The 20,724-nt window shown below is 37.6% G+C and overlaps 1 protein-coding gene and 1 long non-coding RNA gene across 5 annotated transcripts in view; one reads left to right on the top strand and one right to left on the bottom strand.

The window, feature by feature from the left end:
* The window catches only part of LOC126081498 (uncharacterized), a 76,767-nt gene extending 56,554 nt beyond the window's left edge, over positions 1-20,213 (bottom strand). For both annotated transcript variants that reach the window (XR_007518408.1, XR_007518409.1), the window contains exons 1-2: positions 20,138-20,213; positions 19,434-19,495 (exon numbers count right to left, since the gene is read on the bottom strand). This is a non-coding gene — a long non-coding RNA (uncharacterized LOC126081498). The remainder of the gene's footprint in view (positions 1-19,433; positions 19,496-20,137) is intronic.
* A 143-nt stretch (positions 20,214-20,356) lies between these two features.
* TMEM106B (transmembrane protein 106B) overlaps positions 20,357-20,724 on the top strand; it is a 39,735-nt gene continuing 39,367 nt past the window's right edge. For all 3 annotated transcript variants that reach the window (XR_007518406.1, XR_007518407.1, XM_049893445.1), the window contains exon 1: positions 20,357-20,440. The gene's annotated coding sequence lies outside the window, so the exon portion shown is untranslated. The remainder of the gene's footprint in view (positions 20,441-20,724) is intronic.

The following is a 20,724-nucleotide window of genomic DNA, read 5'->3' on the forward strand; positions in this document are numbered from 1 at the left end:
TTCTCCAAAATCCATAAGTACAGTGTAATGATGAGAAAACATGAGATAAATCCAAAATAAGGGACCTTCTACAAAACATCTGACAGGTAATTTTCAAAACTCAGAAGGTCATGAAAACCAAAAAAATTATTGAGAAAATGTAATCAATCAGGGGAACTTAAAGAGACATGAAACCTAAACATATTGTAGTATTCTGGATTGGATCCTAGAACAGAAAAACAACACTAGTAAAAAAAAAAGTTATCTGATAAATGACTTTTCCAGAATATATATAGAAACCTTACAATTTTATAAGAAGGCAGAAAATCCTATTAAAAAATGAGCAAAAGACCAGAACACAAACTACCCCGAAAGGAAAAAAATATGAACAGCAAATAAGCAGAAGAACAATACTCCGTCATTAACGACATACAAATTAAAACAATGATATGCCACTATACACCAAGTAGAATGGCTAATATTAAAAAGACAAACAATACCAAATGTTGATGAAGAAAGATGTGTAGTAACTCTTGAACACCGACAGTGGGAATAATGATATAATCACTTTGGAAAAAGTCTGGCAGAGTTAGGCATACGCTCATCGTATGACTCAACAACTCTAGTACTAGATAACTACCCACAACAAACACGAAAACATACATTCACAGAAAGAGTACTTGAATGGTAATGGTAGCTTCACTCACAATAGAAAAAACTGAAAACAAATCACATCACCATCAACTGGTTAGTGGGTGAACAAATTTTTGCATATCTATACAATAGAACCTTGCTTAGAAATAAAAAGGGAGGAACTACTGACACATACAAGAACATGGCTGAATCTCAGAAGTATGCTGCTAAGTCAAGTCAGACACAGAAGACTACATACTGTATTACTCCATGCATGTTGAATGTCCAGAAAATACAAGCTTATACTGTGAGAGAACAAATGCATGGTTTCCAGGAGCTAGGGCTGGTGGAAGAAGAGGGACGGCTGAGGGCATAGGGAACAGTCTGGTGAATACACCAAAATTCATCAAATTGTACACACATTGATCAATTTTATTGTATGTAACATCTACCCCCCAAAAGCTGATAAGAAATAATAAAGATCTGATAGAGGTTCCAAATATTTGACAGACTGGAGAGTTATCCTTGGAATACCTGCTTTAATTATTGGAGCTATTCAAACACGTTTTGTGCAAGGCATCCATATGAATATCAGATATTCATGGCTATCTACCTTCCTGCTTGTGGCCATGGAAGAACCTATTTTGTGGCTGAATCTCAGATTATATGCCTTGATAGTATTACAGAATTATGGAGGGACCAAGTTATACGTGAATCTGCAATGCTGTATATTTCGTATGGCTAAATGCTCCTAGCGCAACAGTAAGCACACAGGATGTGCTTAGTCTGTATGTCTTTAAATCAGGGTTTCTCAATCTCAGCACAATCGAAATTTTGGATCAAATAAATCTTTGTTGTAGAGGGCTGTCCTGTGCATTGTAGAATACGTAGCAGCATTCCTAGCCTCTTCCCACTAGATGCCAGTAGTACCCCACTTCCAATCAAAATGTCTCTACACATTGCCAAATGCCCCCTGGAGGCAAGGCAGGGAACACTGGTTTAAATGACTGACATCCAGTCTTGAGGAGTAGCTACAGAAATTAAAAACAGGTTTTTAAGCATTTTATATTACACAATAATATCTTTATAAATTATTGGTATAAATGAATAAAGAGTTGGAATATAATATATACTCTAAACAAAGATTCATACTTAACACTTTTGTCATTATTCATACATAATTTTTAATTGCTCCTGTTATTTTACATCCAGACTTGACCTTGCATAGGAAGGCAGAGTATTCAGAATTCCTCATCTTGTGAAATGGTATGATTTGCAATATGATGGATGATGGCCTGCATGTGAGATACATCATTTTCTTCTCCTCTTCCTCTAATGAGTATGATGATAGTAAAAATTGATTATCAGCACACCAAAGGTATGATATGGAGTAAATACTCCGTTTTTTGATGCAGATCACTTCATCAAATAGGGATTAGACTATATAAGATTAATTGCACTAGCCAAGGAGTTAGTTCTGGATGATTTCTTTTAATTGATAACCAATGGTTTACAAACTAGAAGTTATCATCTGTGAAATTGGATAAAGAGCCTTAAAGTGAGACTGATAGAGTAATACCAAGAATATCTAGATAGATCATTGTCATCTCACAAAGGGCATTAATGGGGAGAAAAGACCTCCATAATACATGGGTGAGAGAAATTAACAAGTCTTTCTCCTCTTATCTTTAAGACTGTTGTTTTGTCACTGAAAGTTTTTACAGTAATAAAACCATTTCCTATCTTTCCTACTCAACCCATTTTTCTTATTTTTTTTCCTCAAAAGAAAAACGAAGGAAAAAAGAAAGTACAAAGGAGGGACAGAAGAGAGGTAGAAAAGGAAGAAAGATATATGTTCTATGTTCATGTAAAATAACAAGATACCTATTGATTCACTCTTGATTCTGTTTGTTGTTGTCACTATTGCTTGTAACTAGACGAACCGTAATACAGTGATGGTGCAAACAAATGTATTAAAAATGATCCTAATTCTTCCTATCCTTCCTATTCCATATAACTGTAATAGAATAAAATTAATTTGCCACAGATCTCTGGTGTATAGAATAAAATTGAACTAAACCCATTGCCCTCCAGTCAGTTCCAACTCATGGTGACCCTATAGGACACAGTAAAACTGCCCGACAGGGTTTCCAAGGAGCGGCTGGTAGATTTGAACTGCCAACCTTTTGGTGAGCAGCCACAGTCTTGAGCACTATGCCACCAGGGCTGGAGGCCTAATTTTATAGTTACATCTTCTTTTTCTTTTATTCCACCAGAAGAAAATCTGTTTTTGTAAAACACTTAAAATTTTTAATTAGCTACAGCTAACTATGTTCATTCCATTTTTTATACTGTAGCATTAAATGTGCTATGAAGGAGCACTATTGATAAGACTTCCTGGTGTTGTCAATCCTAAACTTATCAATATCAGCTTAAAAACTAATAACTCCTGCTTCTTTTAATGCTAAAATGTTTTGCTTCACTTTTTCTTACCTGTTTTGATAACTGAATATCTTCCAATAAATACCAAATGATTTTATATATCTAGTAATAGGCTGCCACTTAAAATAAAAGCTAAAAGTATTTTCAATGTTTTCTTTCATATTTCTCTCCACACTAACCCGACTAGAGTACAAGATATGAATACTAGATACTGTTACAAATACTGACTCCCACTTGTTTGCACATCACTGTGTAACAGTTCATCTAGTTTAAAAAGAAACAGAATCAAAGAGTAAACCAATACTAATCTAGTAATTATTATTTCATATGAACATAAAACATTATTACAGCTTATCATACATTCATTATTTATTTATTACAAAAGATTGTCAATTTTACAGCCTGACTGTTTACAAAACAAAACAGGACATATGGAATAAATCCTATCAAGCTAGATCACTTGTATAATAACTAGAAATTTACACAGAATCCACAATGCAGTAGTTAGAATCACTGGTCATCCAGCAACTTTAAAGACAAATAATTTATTAGGAAAGAATATGCTTTGTGTGCTTTGGAAGTAGAAATATTACATCATCATTGTAAGATAAATGTTATTTCACAGTAAATAATAATGCCTACAACATGATTAACCTCAGATGAATTGATCTTGGCGTCTTGAGGAAACTAACTTTACACGGATGAAGCGAAACCTAACGTTCATCTCGTAATTCCAACTGATCTTTCTTTTCCAAGAAAAAAATAATTGATACTACAGTATTAGTCATTGGCTCTTCAAGGACAAGTACCCTCCATATTATAAACATTTATCCATTTTCTGTTGTCATTTCTCTTATATGAACTTGAACCAAATGAAATTGCCCATATTTGATCATTTTGAACTGCAGAAATTGCTATTTCATATGGTTCAGCCAAATTGTAAGAGCAAGAAAACTAAGGAACTGAAATCAAGAAAATGCAAAGAATAACACTGGTTTAGTAAATATAGAAAAACCTTCTTTACTTGAATTACATGCAAATTATTTGAAGAATAATTTAGGAAAATCATAAAAGGCATTAATATTCAAATGGCTTTTTTACTTTGAAGTATTTATATAAGACATAGTAAGATTTAAACAATCAATGCATATGTGACATGTAAATTTTACACTTTAACTTGGTGTCATAATCAGCAATGTAATGGATGACAGATTGATAAATTGAAACATTCCACTTAACACGGAATGGTTAAGTATAATGTATGTATAATTCTTAATATAATTTATACAAATTGGCAATGCATTTGCAGAAGAACATATCCTTTATTTTTCTCTAACAATTAACAATGGCTTTTTGACCCTATCATGACTTAGATATAAAAATTGTACTGTAGGGACAAACAGATGGGTTGTGATACTCAAGCCCAAAACCTAGGCAGCAATCTGGCATTGGTTTATCAATAATGTGGTGTCTGTAATTAATTCTAAGTTATGAATAAACTATATAATTGACAAATTTTTAAGGATATATATGCTAATTTCATGTGGCATTAGATTACTAATACTGATCTGCAAAGAGCACAAATGAGGGAGATGCTATTGATCTTAGTTTCAGTTTGATAATTTATAAAATTGATATAATATCCAAGTCAAATAAAATACAATCAGGTAATTAGGAAATAACACCTAATGCAAAACATTTACAGACCAGAACTTTAAAGTATCCAAAGCTCTCAAGGTAGGATGTAAGACTTTATTCAATACAAATCTCATTGACCACATTTTTTCTACTTGAGGACTGAATTTTGGGTATTCCTCTAAGGTGCAGAATCAACTGGTAATGGTTTAGGCTGAAAGAATGACTCAGTGGTTTCTTGCTTTGTCCAGTATTATCATATTTTAGTTGCTATTGTTGACTCCTTGAGACAATCAAAAACTAAACGTGGAGAAACACTTCATTAAAACTTCAGCTTACCATTTAGAATGGCTAAAATCCAGAACAATCTTAGAAGAAATACAACCAGAACGTTCCTCAGAAGCAAGGATGGTGAAACTTCAGCTTGCTTACTTTGGATACTCCATGAGGAAAGACCAATTGCTAGAAAATGATATCATGTTTGGTAAAATAGAGGGTCAGCGAAAGCAATGGAGCCCTTAATGAGATGGACTGCAACAATAGCCACAATAATGGACTCAAATACACCAACCATCGTGAGGATGGTGCAAGATGGGACATTTCCTTCTGTTATATATGAGGGTTCCATGAGTCAAAGCCAATTTGATGGCAAACAACAACAACGTGCAGAACACTGACAACAACAAATGTTAGCAAGGATGTGGTGCAACAGGAACTCTCATTCATTGCTGGAAAGAACGCAAATGTTACAGTCAGATTAGCAGTTTCTTACAAAGCTAAACACAGGCTTACCATATAATCCAGCAATCACGCTAAATGAGTTGAAAATATATGTCCACACAAAAACTTGCACATGTATGTTTGTAACAGCTTTATTCATACTTGCCAAAAATTGGAAGTGACCCAGATGCTTTCAGTAGGTAAATGGATAAACAAATTGTGGCACATCCATACAGTTGATAAAAAGCAATGAACTATTAAGCTTCAAAATGACATGGGGGATCATTAAGCACATACTGCTAAATGAAAGAAGCCAGTCTGAAAAAGCTACATTCAAAACCCAAACCCACTGCCGTGGAGTCGATTCCGACTCATAGCGACCCTATAGGACAGAGTAGAACTGCCAGTAGAGTTTCCAAGGAGCGCCTGGCGGATTTGAACTGCCGACCTCTTGGTTAAGAGCCGTAGCACTAACCACTGTCCCACCAGGGTTTCCAGAAAAAGCTACATAAAAAAAATAGTATAGTAATATTCTAACTACCTGACATTCTGGAGCCCTGGTGGCGTAATGGTTAAGAGCTCAGGTGCTAACTAAAAGATTGGCAGTTCAAATCAACCAATCGCTCCTTGGAAACCCTACGGGGAAGTTCTACTCTGTCCTGTGGGATCACTATGAGTTGGAACCGACGCGACAGCACCTAACAACAATAATATGACATTCTGCAAAAGGCAAAACTATAGAGACAGTAAACAGATCAGTGGTTTCCAGGGGCTCAGGGAAAGGAAAGAAGGATGAATAGATGGAACACAAGCAATTTTATGACAATGAAACTATTCTGTATGATACTTTAATGACAGATGCATGACATTATATATTTGTCAAAATCCATAGGATTACACAACAAAAAAAGCAAACCCGAATGTAAACTCTAGACTTTAGTTAATAATAATGTACCATTACTAATTCATCAAGTACAACAAATATAACACAAGAAGAGAAAATGTTAATAACAGGAGAAAGAGTAAGCAGGAGGAAACAGGATATATGGGAACTTTCTGTATTTTCTGCACAATTTTTCTGTAAACCTAAAACTGCTCTAAATAATACAGTCTACTTTTAAAAAAAAACTCCATCTTAAATTTCTTCCTCTGAGCTGATATAATGATGTCATCAGTAATTATTATATTTGGACTGTGTCAGAGCCTAGAATGCCAAATATATATATATATCTCAGTCAATATGTCAATATTTCTTAAGGGCAAGGGAAGTGCATTAGCTATTGCTTATATTATAATCATATACAAGATAAATACAGTCATGTTACTAAAGCCACATCTATGGTGAAACTCATTACCTACATCACATAATATCTATTTGCAAAATTTTCGTATTCTGTAATTAGCCATTTATAGGATACTGGCACTGTTATCGAACTACAAAAGCCATTTTAAAGGCTTTACTCATATTCCTAGAATGCTTGTGGTTTTGAGTCTGTTATAAAGACAATATCACATTAACTTACAGAAAGTTTGAGAAATAAAAAATTCAACATTTTAGAAAATTTCCTTCTAGTCTTGGTATACACATTTATAGTTCTGTATCCAACATTTTTCCACATTGTTTCAGAGTTACTTTTGAATAATATTTCAATAAGTATAACTAGTAATACTAATTTAATTAACTATTCCCTTATCTTTAATTTGTTTCATTTCATTTTGTCATCTTTACAAAGAAGGAAGAGAGAATACCCTTAAACATATTTCAAAATAGATTATTTTACATTTCCGATTATATGCCTTACTTTTTCATCTCAAAAATTTCAAAACAACTATGGCAAAGTAAAGCAAAAAAAAATAAAGGCACCCATAATATTCTCACTGACTAAAAACTGAAAACTTTCATCTTTAAGATTAATTACCACAACTGTATTAGTTCTCTATTGCTGCATAACAAATGCAAGTGGTTTAGCAGTTTCTGCGTGTCAGGACTTTGCCTGCGGCACAGCTCGTTCTTCTGCTTAATCAAAGTGTCACACAAGGCTGCAATCAAAGTGTTGGTTAGGCTGTGTTCTCAGCTAGAGGCTTGACTAGGAAAGAATTAGACTCTAAACTCCCTCAGGTTTTTGGCACAATTCATTCCCTTGCATCTGTATGACTGAGGGCCCCTACTTCTTACTGGCTGTTGAGTGGAAGCTGCTCTTGGGTCCTAGAGGTCACCAGTAGTTGCCTGCCATGTAGTCCTTCCTTATCTACAGGAATTTCACAGTATGACTGTTTGTTTATTCAAGGCCAACAGGAGAATCTCTCTCCACTCTACTTGGACAATCTTATATAACAAAGCATAATCATAGGAATGACAGCTCATTACCTTAGTCATATTTGATTTGTCAGATGCAAGTCACAAGTTCCACCCACACTCCAAGGAGGGATTTCACAAGGGCGTGACTCATTGGGGGCCATGTTAAGGCATGTATACCGCAACAACTGAATGACTATAGTTAGCTTCATCCTCTCCCCTGGACTCCAGGCTACCCTACATCTCCACTGGATGTTGAATGTCAAAATTAAAATGTTCAAAAACATAAAGCTTCTTATCCCCACTCAAAATCCTCAACCAAACCTACTTGCCCCAGAGTCTTCTCCATCTCAGTTGAAGATGGCACAATTTATACTTTGCTCGGGCCACAAAACCTTGCAGTAATTTATGATTATTCTCAACTCCACCTATTACACTCAATCCGTCAGTAAGTCCTGCTGGCTCAACCTTAAAAATGTGTCCCAAATCTAACCATTTACCCTGTCCACTGCTCACCATCCTAGTCACTCATCCAGGTTAATGGAAAGCCTTCTTACAGTTCTCACAGCTCAGACTCCCCACAGTACATTTTCAACATAGCAAACAATTATTTTTAAAATAATGAAAGTCAGAGAGAAAAATATGGAAGGGGAAAGAGGAGCAGAAAGGCAGAGAAAAGCAGAAGGTAAGGTAGGAAATGAAGGACAGACGGGAAGAGAGTTAAGGAGAGTAAGCAGAGGTCTGTGTGTGAGAGAGAGAAAGAAGAGAGGAATGATGGGGGGGTATTGAGAAGGTGGATGGGTAACAAAAGAGAGGAGAGTTGAGAGAGAGAGAGAGGGCACCATCTTGGAGTTACCCTTGATTTTTATCGCTTCTTCATTTGTGATTTATCAGCAACTCTTATTGATCCCACCTAAATAATATATCTAAAATCTGTCCATTTATGACCACTTTCACCACTACCACCCTAATACAAGCTATCATCTCTTGCCTAGACTACTTCAAAAGCCTCCTAACTGGACAACCCGCTTCTGTTCTTGCTATTTTTCACACAGTAGCCATAGCAATTCTTTTAAAATGTAAAATCATTTTCCCCCTACTCTTAGTCCCAGCTTCCCACAATACTGAGAAAATAATGATGCTTGATGATCTAGTTCTATGACCATGGTTCTAATTACTCTCCCCTTTCTCACTCTTCTCCAGGCACACCGGTCTCCTTCTTTTGCTGGAATATGCCTCACAGTCCCTGATCTCAGAGTCACTGCTGCTCCTCTGTCAAAATGTTCTTCCTCTACATGATCACGTGGCTGGCTTCTGCCCTTTAATCAGTCCCAGCCAAAGCAGCATCTTCTCAGAAAGATGTATGACAAATATTACTCTTTCATTATTCTTTTACCTCTTATTCTATTTACATTTGTTCATAGCACTTATCAATACTTGGTATTTCGGTACGATGATCTATTATTTTACTGGTTTATTGTCAGTCTTTCCCACTAGAATATAAATTACATGATTCTACAAACTACATAATAGCCATCTTTTTGTGGTTTCCTTGTTTTCAAACTATTATCTAAGAGGCGACAACAAATTCTAAATAAAATATTCCTTATTAATAATAGTAATAAACAGAATAAGTCTGTATTCATGCACATGCGATTGTTAGAAAATCAAAAATATTCTGAAATAAACTTATAGTGACAACACCCATAGGTTGATCTGTTCTGTATCAACTTACAAAGCAACTCTTTTTCAGCATGACTTTTTAAATACAGTACTTTTAATTCAAGTATTATCATTAAAAGATCTTGACCATTTAACAGATTTTTAAATAAAATATTAAAACATAAATTACAGAAAATGAACATTTTTTGCTGTGAAATTTAACTCGTTAGGCTTTGAATAATGCAGGAAAGTTTTTAGAGTATAAAATGATGAACAAATCAGTTAATAAGAGCAATATGCTAATGAGATACAAGTTCCTTTATAAGTCAATTAATTTCAGTCTGTTGTATACCTCCAAAATATACCCTTAAATCTTAAGACTGAGTAAGTTCGTTTGTGCTTGTGTGTTCTTGTGGTGTGTTTAGGGAGAGAGGGAAAGAGAGAGAGAAATTGCTGAATTAAGGTAAATGATCCCCTATGTCAGGAAGAACAGCTATGAGTATACATGCTACTGGTATTAGGTTGGTAGTATTATATGTTTTAAAATGGTATTTCGCCACATTGCTTGTTAAATCTGGAGTGTATTATGGTCTCCACAATCACCTATGCAATTTCATAATTGATAAAATAGTTTTTGGTGGGTCTTCCCAGCAAAGTTACCAATGCTGATTCCAGGAATTAAACCAACCTATTCAATTGAGGGTGGTTCAATTTCACCCAATTGGCTTACACTTTACTCACCCAAGGACTATCATTCATTAAATTTCAACATGAAATTCCCTTGATACAACAATAAAAGCATCATATATATAAGCAATAGAACAGCTATAGTGAAACAAAACACTCTTCCCATTTGGTGACTGTTAGAAAACCAAATCTGATAGGTGAAGTAAACCTATGGGCAGAAGCACAGAGAGAGCAGCAAAACAATATGGATAGTACTGCTTTACAGAATTATGATTCTGTTAAGGGAAAGTTCTGTCTAGAGTATTATGTAACTATCATCAATACCTCCTTATTTGTCCACATTAGCATACCTATACATTGCTTGACAAATTTAAAGTACATCTATTTCAAGTATGAATTCCATATTAAAAGTTTCTGATGTTTCGACATTACTCAGGTATCCCATTTCTCTCCTCAAATTTAAAGCATATAGGTAATAATATTATTATTAATATTTCATTATTATACCATTTCGCATTTTCCTAATAAAATATTTAACATTGACTATGCCTAATTTATGGAGCCCTGGTAGTGGTTAAGAGCTCAGGCTGCTGACCAAGAGGTCAGCAGTTCAAATCCACCAACCACTCCTTGGAAACCCTATGGGGCAGTTCTACTCCATCCTATAGGGTCACTATGAGTCAGAATCAACTCAATATCAACAGGTTGGGTTGGATTTTTTCTGTGCCTAATTTTAATCAATCACTGACATCATTTTCATATGTATTGATATTCACATAATTAATGAAACATTACTTTCCTGTGTCATCATCACTACTTATTATAGTGTTTGCATATATCCAAGGTAAGGCAGTACAAGGCGGCCATGTTCAAGGCATTTCTAGTGCACCAAAATTCTGGCAGATTTTTATTAATGTAAATTAAAATGTATGTTTTAAGAGAGCATTTCAATCTATGCAAAAGCATGTACTGTTGGTAAGCTCCAAAGAATAAGATGAAGCTTTGAAGAGACAGAAAGAAAACAGACTGGTGGAGTGAAAGTATACGGATGAGGACAACAGTAAATGAATACATTTAATTTACAATCACATAAATTTTATTCTTAAAATTAGTGTTTTTTTCATCCTGTGTTAGTAAAAAAAAAAAGTGTTAGTAGGATTATAAAATGAGGCAGCCACTGTGGAAAACAGTTTAGCAGTTCCTCAAGAAGTTGAACTGTTTCCCACTTCTTGAACACAGAAATATCACAAACCAAACTAAACCAGTTGCCATGGAGTTAATTCAGACTCATAGCCATCCTACAAAACACAGTACAACTGCCCAATAGGGTTTCAAAGGAGCAGCTGGTAGATTTGAACTGCTGGCCTTTTGGTTAGCAGCTGAGCTCTTAATCGGTGCACCACCAGGGCCTCAAAATTACCATATGACCCAGCAATTCCACTCTTAGGTAAATGCCTGTCATGGATTGAATTCTGTCCCCCCAAAATATGTGTCACCTTGGCTAAGCCATAATTCCCCGTATTGTGTGACTGTTCTCAGCCAATTCTCATGAAGGGTCGTTAAAGAAGGGTTGTACGCTGGATTAAAAAAGAAGCCAAGAAAGATATTCAACATTTCAAAAATACAACCAATAAAGGCTATGCTTAACAAATTTTGGAGACTTGGGGCAAGAACTAGAAAATTTTACAAAATCAAGAGCACAGAGAGACACAAAAGAAGACTCAACCAATTTGGATTTCACAACAAAATGAATTCAGACTTGAACAAAAAAAAGGCAACATCCTCACATACATGAGGCTACATCATATTGCAACTTTACAGTGAAAAAGGAATCTGAAAACCTGCTGTCTGTTGCACTTGACTATGTTCCCAGTGGACTGTAGAGTAGAATTTATATAGTTCTCAGTCTATAGGGAGTTCAGTGGTTCTAAACATTAAAAAAAAAAAAGCCTTCATAATGTCCAAATAGAAGAATTTTTTATCAGATACATTTGAAACAATGACCTGTCTGTGATTACTCTAGCCAAGTTTTGTGTCATGAGTAGGAAAAACAAAGTAAGTAGAACCTTCTCGCAGATGATTGCTTTAACAAGGCTTATTTTTGTTTGGGTGTTCTATCAGTTACATACGCAAGCCTGATCTCTTGTGAAACTAAAGCCTTATAGGAAGGACAAAGTTAGAAGCAAGGCACTGTAATTTTCCATTAGTCATCAGGTACTAGATTCAAGCAACAGACTGTGTCTTTCCATTGATTTACTTAGCTGGTGCCAAAGTCTGTTCAAATGTTCCCTGAGTGTTGTTTACTTTTGTATCTGTGATTCAAAGCATTGCTGCCCAGTATTCTATGAGCTTTCCAACGTATTTTAATGAAAATAGATTGGCAAATGCCATCGGAATGATCATATTAAGGAAAAAGTTCAAGTAAATCTGTAAGCAAATGAATAATAACACTTGCATGTAGATCATTAATTCTTAAAAATGAGGTTAATAAAAGTAAGGTACTAACGATATACAGCACTAACACTACCTATTTAACATTAGCTGGCAAATAATGATTAAGCAGTAAAAACACACAAAAGTGCAATGGGAAGGTGGTAAGCACATTCTAAGAGAGCAGAACAGGAATGAAGTCTCAGTGGCAGAGAGAACAAGTCAGGAAAGGCAGATGAAGACCAAGGGCAGCAAGGCCTGGCAGTGTGTTTACAGTTGGATTCCCCTGCAGAAGGCATCAGTATCTCGTCAAACAGCCATCCTAACAAACACTCAGCCCATATGCCCAAGGCCAGACATCAAGGGGCTAAAAGTCAAACAAAAGGGCACGCTCTTGTGGAACTAATCAGCTAGCTCTGCAGGCTACAATCCTCAATGCTTTTTTCCAGCGGAAAAAGAACATTCACTAGCCCTTTCCCTAGATAAAGGTACAAACGACCTGTCAGTATCATCATCTGGTATTAGCTCATTAAAGCTACTGTCAATTATGCCTCTTGGTTCGTACTAGTCAGTCTGAATCTGCTGTCTGCTTCTGAATTCTGGATTATCACATGGATCTATTTCCTCTCTCTTCTTGGTCTCTTTGTCAAACCGGATTGTACTAACTGGACTTAATAAGCCAGAAAACAACTAATAGTAAATATGAAGGAGAACTAAAGATAAACAACATACAATCGTTTTCATGGAATTTATTATATGAGAAGGTAATATTTATTGGATTTAGAAGTTTCATCCAAATTATTTATGATCAGGTCAGGTCAGATGTGTAGGAAAAAAGCATTCAAATACAGAGACAAAGGTTCAAATTCCACTTATTAGTCACCTCCTTTATCTCAATTTACTTTTTATAAAAGTAATTTTTTTCAAATTTATAGTGTGTAATGTTAACACTTATTTCAACACCAACAAATCATTTTTCTGTTTCACATAACTGCACTGTGTAAATATTGCAATGTTAAAGACCCATAAAATACAAGAAGGGTCTTCAGAGTTTAGGTAGTACTGATGGTCAGATCAGACGATAGGTACCGTCTTAGTTATCTAGTGCTGCTAACACAAAAATACGAGGAGTGGATAGCTTTAACAAAGAGAAATTTATTCTCTCACAGTTTAAGAAGCTGAAAGTCCAAATTCAGGGTGCCACCTCTACAGGAAGGCTTTCTCTCTCTTTTGGTTCTGGGGAAAGATCCTTGTCACCAATCTTCCCCTGGTTGAGGAGCTTCTCAGTGCAGGAACCCCAGGTCCAAAGGACATGCTCTGCTCCTGGCATTACTTTCTGGTGGTATGAGGTCCCTCTGTCTCTCTGCAGCTTCTCTCTTTTGTATCTCAAAAGAGACTGACTCAAGATACAACCTGATCTTGTAAATTGAGTCCTGCCTCATTAACATAACTGCCTCTGATCCTGCCTCATTAACATCAGAGAGGTAGGATTTGCAACACATAAGACAGTCACAGCAGATAACAAAATGATGGACAATCACACAATACTGGGAATTATGGCCTAGCCAAGTTGACAAATATTTTGAGGGTACACAATTCAATCTATCCTGTACCCGTTGCCACTGAGTTGATTTGAACTTACAGTAACCCTACAGGACAGAGTAGAACCGTCCCATATGGTTTCCAAGGTGTGGCTGGTAGATTCAAACTGCCGACCTTTTGGTTAGCAGCCAAGCTCTTAATCACTATGCCACCAGAGTTCCTCATAGCAAACTACAGAAAACTGAAAATTACACATGTGACTTAACTATGTTTGTGCCAGACAAAGTTGGTCTAGGGATTCTACTATTCATATTTAACTTTTTACCGTTTAGCTTCAAACGATAAATTACTGCTTAAAGAACAGTACATATATAGTTTTCTGTTCAAGGTGCCTTGTGGTATGATGGCGAAGAACCACATTTAAACATGTGGCAAAGTGATGTAGAGAGACCAAAAGAGCATCCAGAAGTGGTGATACGACTCTACAAAATCATGGAGACTTGAGCCAGGAGCAGAGCATAGAAAACAATGACAATCAATTATTAACAAAAGTTACAAGCCCTCCTCAGAAATCTTCAGAAAAATTGGGGAGTACAGCCTCGGGAGAAGAGGTTCAGGCAGAGCTTGGCTCCAATCAAAAGGTCGGCAGTTCAAATTCACCAGCCACTCCTTAGAAACCCTATGGGGCCGTTCTACTCTGTCCTATAGTCAGGTCTGCTGAGTCAGAATCAACTCAATGGCAATGGATTTGATTTGGGTTTACTAATGGAAAGGGTGACTCTGGAAGACAGGAGAACTAGGGAGACACGTTGGGTAATTACACACATGAAATCTCTACTCTCATGTATGTTCAGTTTCTTGTCTATTTTATTTAATATTTAATGAGAAAGAACAAATTTATTGAATTATATGCCCTACATAGTCTTTTTAAAAAATTATCTTGAGCTCAGGGAAATATTCGGTGTGGAAGCGATGAGATCTACACATGTAGGAACTCCCTTGAAACATAAACTTTAAAATTTTAATTAATTTGATTTTGATTAAATTATTCATACTTTATATTTACTGTGTCATATCTAGAAGATCATCACATATGATTAGGGTGTTGGTAAGTTTTAAATGACAATCCATATAAAGCTGAATCCACTTACACTTCTCCCCACCCCTCCTCACCTTGGTTGCCACTGAGGCAACTTTGAGAAACCCCTATAGCCAGAATCGAGGTATCCAAGCAGCTTCCTGTTCCATAAATAAAAATGAAAATTTGTTCATTTAAAACTTAAAGTTCAGTTTAAATAATGATAACACTTTTTCAAGACAGAAAATAGAAAAACTGCAAAAAGAAGAAAATGAATTTGTTCAGGGTTTTCTGAAAAGAAATGTAGGATCAACTAGTACTGATAAGCCACATTTATATCCTGCCTTTCTAACTCTACTTCATAATTATTATGTCCGAAAACCACTTTTGGGGATGAGAAGAAATAATTACTAGCAAATATAACACCACTGTTGTAATGACTTGGGCCTAAATATAGCTGTCTTTATCTAATTGGGTTTTACAATCCTTTTCCTTGCCACATTAATCCTTCCCGATTTTATAGCCAGATTTTTAAATCTGGACTTCATGGAGAGACTTCAAGGGAATCTGTGAACCGTTTAAAAATAAATACGAAGCATTTTTGTATGACTCTTTCCTTTCTTGGGAGAGGAAAGTCAGATTGCTAAAGAGATTCGTGACATAAAAAAAATTTAACAAGCGTTGCCCTGGAATACATTTTGAATGAATTCTAATTTGATAAATCCTGTTATCACTTAAAAGAAGAACTTATGGCTGTGTTATATGTGAAGTACTAGGCTAATACTTGAAAACACAAGTAATATTAATATTCTTGACCTGTTGCAAAAGAGTATGCATGAAAAAGTTAGAAATATCTAAAAGCATATTTGTTTAAGACCCTATCTTAGCTATCTAGCACTGCTATAACAGAAATGCCACAAGTGCGTGGCTTTAACAAACAGGAATTTATTTTCTCACAGTTTAAGAAGCTAGAAGTCTGAATTCAGGGTGCCTGCTTTAGGGGGAGGCTTTCTCTCTCTGTCAGCTCTGGAGGAACGTCCTTGTCTCTTTGAGTTTCTCCTCCTGGGTGATCTTCATGTGGTGTGGCATCTCTCTTCCCTCATCTTGGTTTATTAGTTTGTGTTTAATCTCTTTTCTCTGTCAAAATAGATTGACTGAAAATACACCCTACACTAATCATGTCTCATTAACATAACAAAGACTACCAATTTCCAACTGAAATTATAACAACAGGCATGTTGTTGTTGTTGATAGGTGCCTTCAAGTAGGTGCCGGCTCATACCAACTCCATGTACAACAGAACAAACACCGCCCGTTCCTGCGCCCTCCTCACAATCGTTGTTATGCTTGAGCCCATTGTTGCAATCACTGTGGCAATTCATTTCATTGAGGGTCTTCCTCTTTTTCACTGACCCTCTACTTTACCAAGCATGATGTCCTTCTCCAGGGACTGATCCCTCCTGATAACATGTCCAAAGTATGTGAGACATAGTCTCACCATCCTTGAGTATTCCATCATGGGGCAAAATTCCTTTTATCTGTGAACCTGTAAAATCTAGATGACAAATTATGTTTCCTAAGTACAATGGTGGAACAGGCACAAGGTAGACATTTCCATTACAAATGGGAGAAACTGGAGGGAAAAAGGAGATAACAAGCACCAAGCAAGTCCAAAACCCCCAAGAAAAATTTACATTAGCTCTCAAGGCTTGATAATAATCCTCTGTTCGCTGAGACCATCTAGGCAATGGTCTTGCTCTCTAGACTCTGGGTGTTGGCCACACCCTCTGGATTCTGGGTGGAGGTCCCTCAGCCCTGGGCTTCAGGTCCACCTTCCAGCCTCACTGGGACAACAACTCTGCTCCTTTGTCTTTGGGAAGCCCCATTCTCCTAGGCCATCTGAGTGGCAACCCTACTACCTCAGCCCCAGGAAACCCCATTTTTCTGCCCCTTGGGCATAGTGGCCTCACCCCTTCAGCTCTGGTGGTGGCTCCATGTCCCTGGCACACCTTAATGGTAGCCCCACACTCCAAAAATGAGTTGACGAAGATTCAACTCTTTGTAAGCTAGGAGGCTGTGGCTCCACCCTTTGAAACCAAGAAGGTTCTGCTTCCCATTCTTTCTCATTAGATTAAATTTGAGATTAGAATTGGAAATAGACAAGAAACTGAAAATACCTGAGTAGAGATTCCGTATGTGTAATTACCCAACATGTCTCCCTAGTTCTCCAGTCTTCTACGGTCACCCTTTCCAAAGACAAACCCACTGCCATTGAGTTGATTCCAACTCAGAGCAACCCTACAGGACAGAGAAGAACTGCCCCATACAGTTTCCGAGGAGCAGCTGGTGGATTTGAACTGCCGACCTTTTGGTTAGCAGCTGAACTCTACCTAAACCCTGTTCTCTAGTGGGCTGTACTCCCCAGTTTTTTCTGAAGATTTCTGAGGAGGGCTTCTAACTTTTGTTAAAAATTGACTGTCATTGTTTTCTGTGCTCTGATCCTGGCTCAAGTCTCCATGACTTTGTGGTGTCATATCACTGCTTCTGGATGCTCCTTTGGTCTCTCTACATCACTCTGCCACATGTTTAAATGTGGTTCCTCACCATCATACCACAAAGCACCATGAACAGAAAACTATGTGTGTCAGATTATTACCAAAGATTTACAGACCATAAAATGTAATTAAAACACACAAAACATGAAATAATTTAAGAGCAAATACCAGATATTGTAACAGATCATCCTTCACTGGGTTAAACTAGTCCTACCACGCACAAAACCTCTTTAAACTGTTAAAAAGCAAAGATGTCACCTTGAAGACTAAGGCGCGCCTGACCCAAGCCATGGTATTTTCAAATGCCTCAAATGCATTTGAAAGCTGGACAATGAATAAGGAAGACCAAAGAAGAATTGACATCTTTGAATTGTGGTGTTGGTGAAGAATATTGAATATACCATGGACTGCCAGAAGAATGAACAGATCTGTCTTAGAAGAAGTACAGCCAGAATGCTCCTTAGAAGTAAGGATGGTGAGACTTCATCTCACTTACTTTGGACATGTTATCAGGAGGGTCCAGTCCCTGGAAAAGGATGTCACGTTTGGTAAAATAGAGGGTAATGGAAGAGAGGAAGACCCTCAATAAGATGGACTGACACAGTGGTCAGCAATGGGCTCAAGCATAACAACGATCGTCAGGATGGCACAGGACTGAGCAGTGTTTCATTCTGTTGTACACAGGGTCACTATGAGTGGCAACCAACTCAACAGCACCTAACAACAACAATAATTATTCTTATTAGAAATTATGATGATTATTATAATGAGACTACAAAAGATTCAAATAACTATAGCGGAAATCATTCATGAGCTTTAAATTCATATTTTGGAAATGACATTTTAACATACGGAAAGAGAAGATTAGCCCCATATTAGAGTGAGGCAACACGGAGGGGACACAGGACATATAGAAGATCTTACCTTAAAAGCAATATGAACTGAACGACTTGTGTAGAAAACTGTTAAATGGGAACCTAATTTGCTGTGTAAACTTTCACCAAAAATGCAATAAAATATTATTTTAAAAAAGAGAAATATGGACACAAAGATTGGAGAGAGGAATTATTTGCAGAATTTAATACAGGATACAGCTTTTAAAAGAAAGGGAATGTGAAGATTTCGATTATGAAAATAAGGGGTTGAATGGGGGACAGTGGTTACAGGAAATGGTAGTTCCGCTATCTATCTAGGGAGTCATTCCTGAAGTCAAGCCAGAAAGAATTATATACTATTTTAATATTATATATTCTCTTACCTATTGCATCCTACTTTATTCTTTAAGGTATTATTATCATTCCCCATGTAACAAAACATCTCCACGATATGAGTTTTACTGGCTTTATAGGATGTCACTGCATGGCTGTTCCTTAATTCAAATAACTCAGTAAGTCTAAGAAGCGGACAGTCATACCTTCAAAGGAAGCTTTTTAGAAAAAGCTTTGGAGTTGCTCTTTTTTTTTTCCCCACAACTTCAGACATGAGCTAAATAAAGCAGGATGAAAAATAACAATTTAATTAATATCCCTTTGTTAGACCTTTAGGTTACTGAAGGAAAAACACCTGGTACATAAATGGTTGTAAAGCTCTCATGAGGTTTAGGATCAATTCCTAAGAGTGGAATTGCTGTGCCAAAGGATGTCAGCATTTTTAAGTCTTGATATATATTGCCTGTCCCACTAGAAAACAGTTAAGAATTTACATCTTCACCAACATCTTCACCTAACCAACCTGGATATAATCACTGGAAATATTAAATGGTGTATTGTTTTACCTTCCATTTCTTATATTACTACTCCATATCTTCACATTCCATTGGCCAAACACACTGTGATCCTGTCAGAATAGAGAAATAAATTACCATTATGGTTCTTTGCTTGTTTACTACGTATCTTGTGAATTTGATTCTAACAATAGCTACCATTCATTAAATGTTAACCTTTCGCAGATAGTGAGAGTAGTCTGCTCTTGGTAGCTATTACAATTTCATTTAAACCTCAGAACAACTCTGTATTATTATTCCTATTTCCTAAATGAGAATATCTAGGCTTAGAAGTGTTGGAGAGAGTAGCTCCAAGTCACAGCGATGACGTGTGGCACTAGGATTTTACCCTGGGTCTCACCACAGCATAGCTAACCACTGAGTTAAGGACCACGAATCAGACAGCACAAGTAAAAAAGGAGAGACAGCATAAGCAAAACCAAAACCAAACAAAAACCAAAACCAGGGGTCCTGTTCGCTTGCAGTTTCCCTTTCCTAGTGGGCAAGAGATTCTAGGTTAAAATAGACGTAACTTTTTGGCTGCCGGACCTGTGTGCGAGGCAGGTGTCATGGACGACACCTAGAGCATGGGCCGGGGGTCTGCTCAGGTGAGGACGTGCGTGTTTTCCCCTTTTGCAAGAGGAAATGGACTGCTAGGGAAAAAAGCAGGAGGGACTACTCTGAAAGCTTCCAGAATTAGAGCGGCCATAATTTACTTTCAGGTCTGGAGAAACATGGTTGTCCACATCGGAAAAGGTCACAATCACATCGGCTGCGCGTCCGGGCTTCAGGAAAGCCGAGGAAAGGCGCATGCGTAGTGCATTCGTTGGCGCTTTGGGGAGCGCTCTGCGCAGGCGCGGGCTTCAGCTGATGCTGTGTTTGTGCTGCTCCTCCTCCGCCTGCAGCCGGCGGCGCCCCACGGGCCACCCCCGCGTCCGCAACTGCGGACTTCGTGACCCATCCCCGGGCCTGTCCGCGTCGGAGCAGTCCGGGAGTGCGCAGCTGCGCCCCGCTTGCCGGTGAGCGACCCCGGAATCGCAGCCCTCAGGTCCCCTTTGGGAACGGGACCGAGCAGCGGCGGCGGCGCCACGGGAAGAGACGGGCCGGACGAGGAGGAGGAGGGGAGGCCGTCGGGGCCGGGCGGCGCGCAGGCTGGGAGGTGGAGGTGTCGTGTGACTTACCCTGCGGGCCGCGCCGCCTGCCAAGGGGCTGCGGGTCGGCACAAGTCGGGCGCTGGGGGTTGATTCGGGCCCCCACGCCTTGCGTGGCCCGCTGGCCAGTTTTGACTGTTCGTGAGGTTTTT

Source organism: Elephas maximus, chromosome 8 (genome assembly GCF_024166365.1).
Source record: "Elephas maximus indicus isolate mEleMax1 chromosome 8, mEleMax1 primary haplotype, whole genome shotgun sequence".
Lineage (NCBI taxonomy): Eukaryota > Metazoa > Chordata > Mammalia > Proboscidea > Elephantidae > Elephas > Elephas maximus.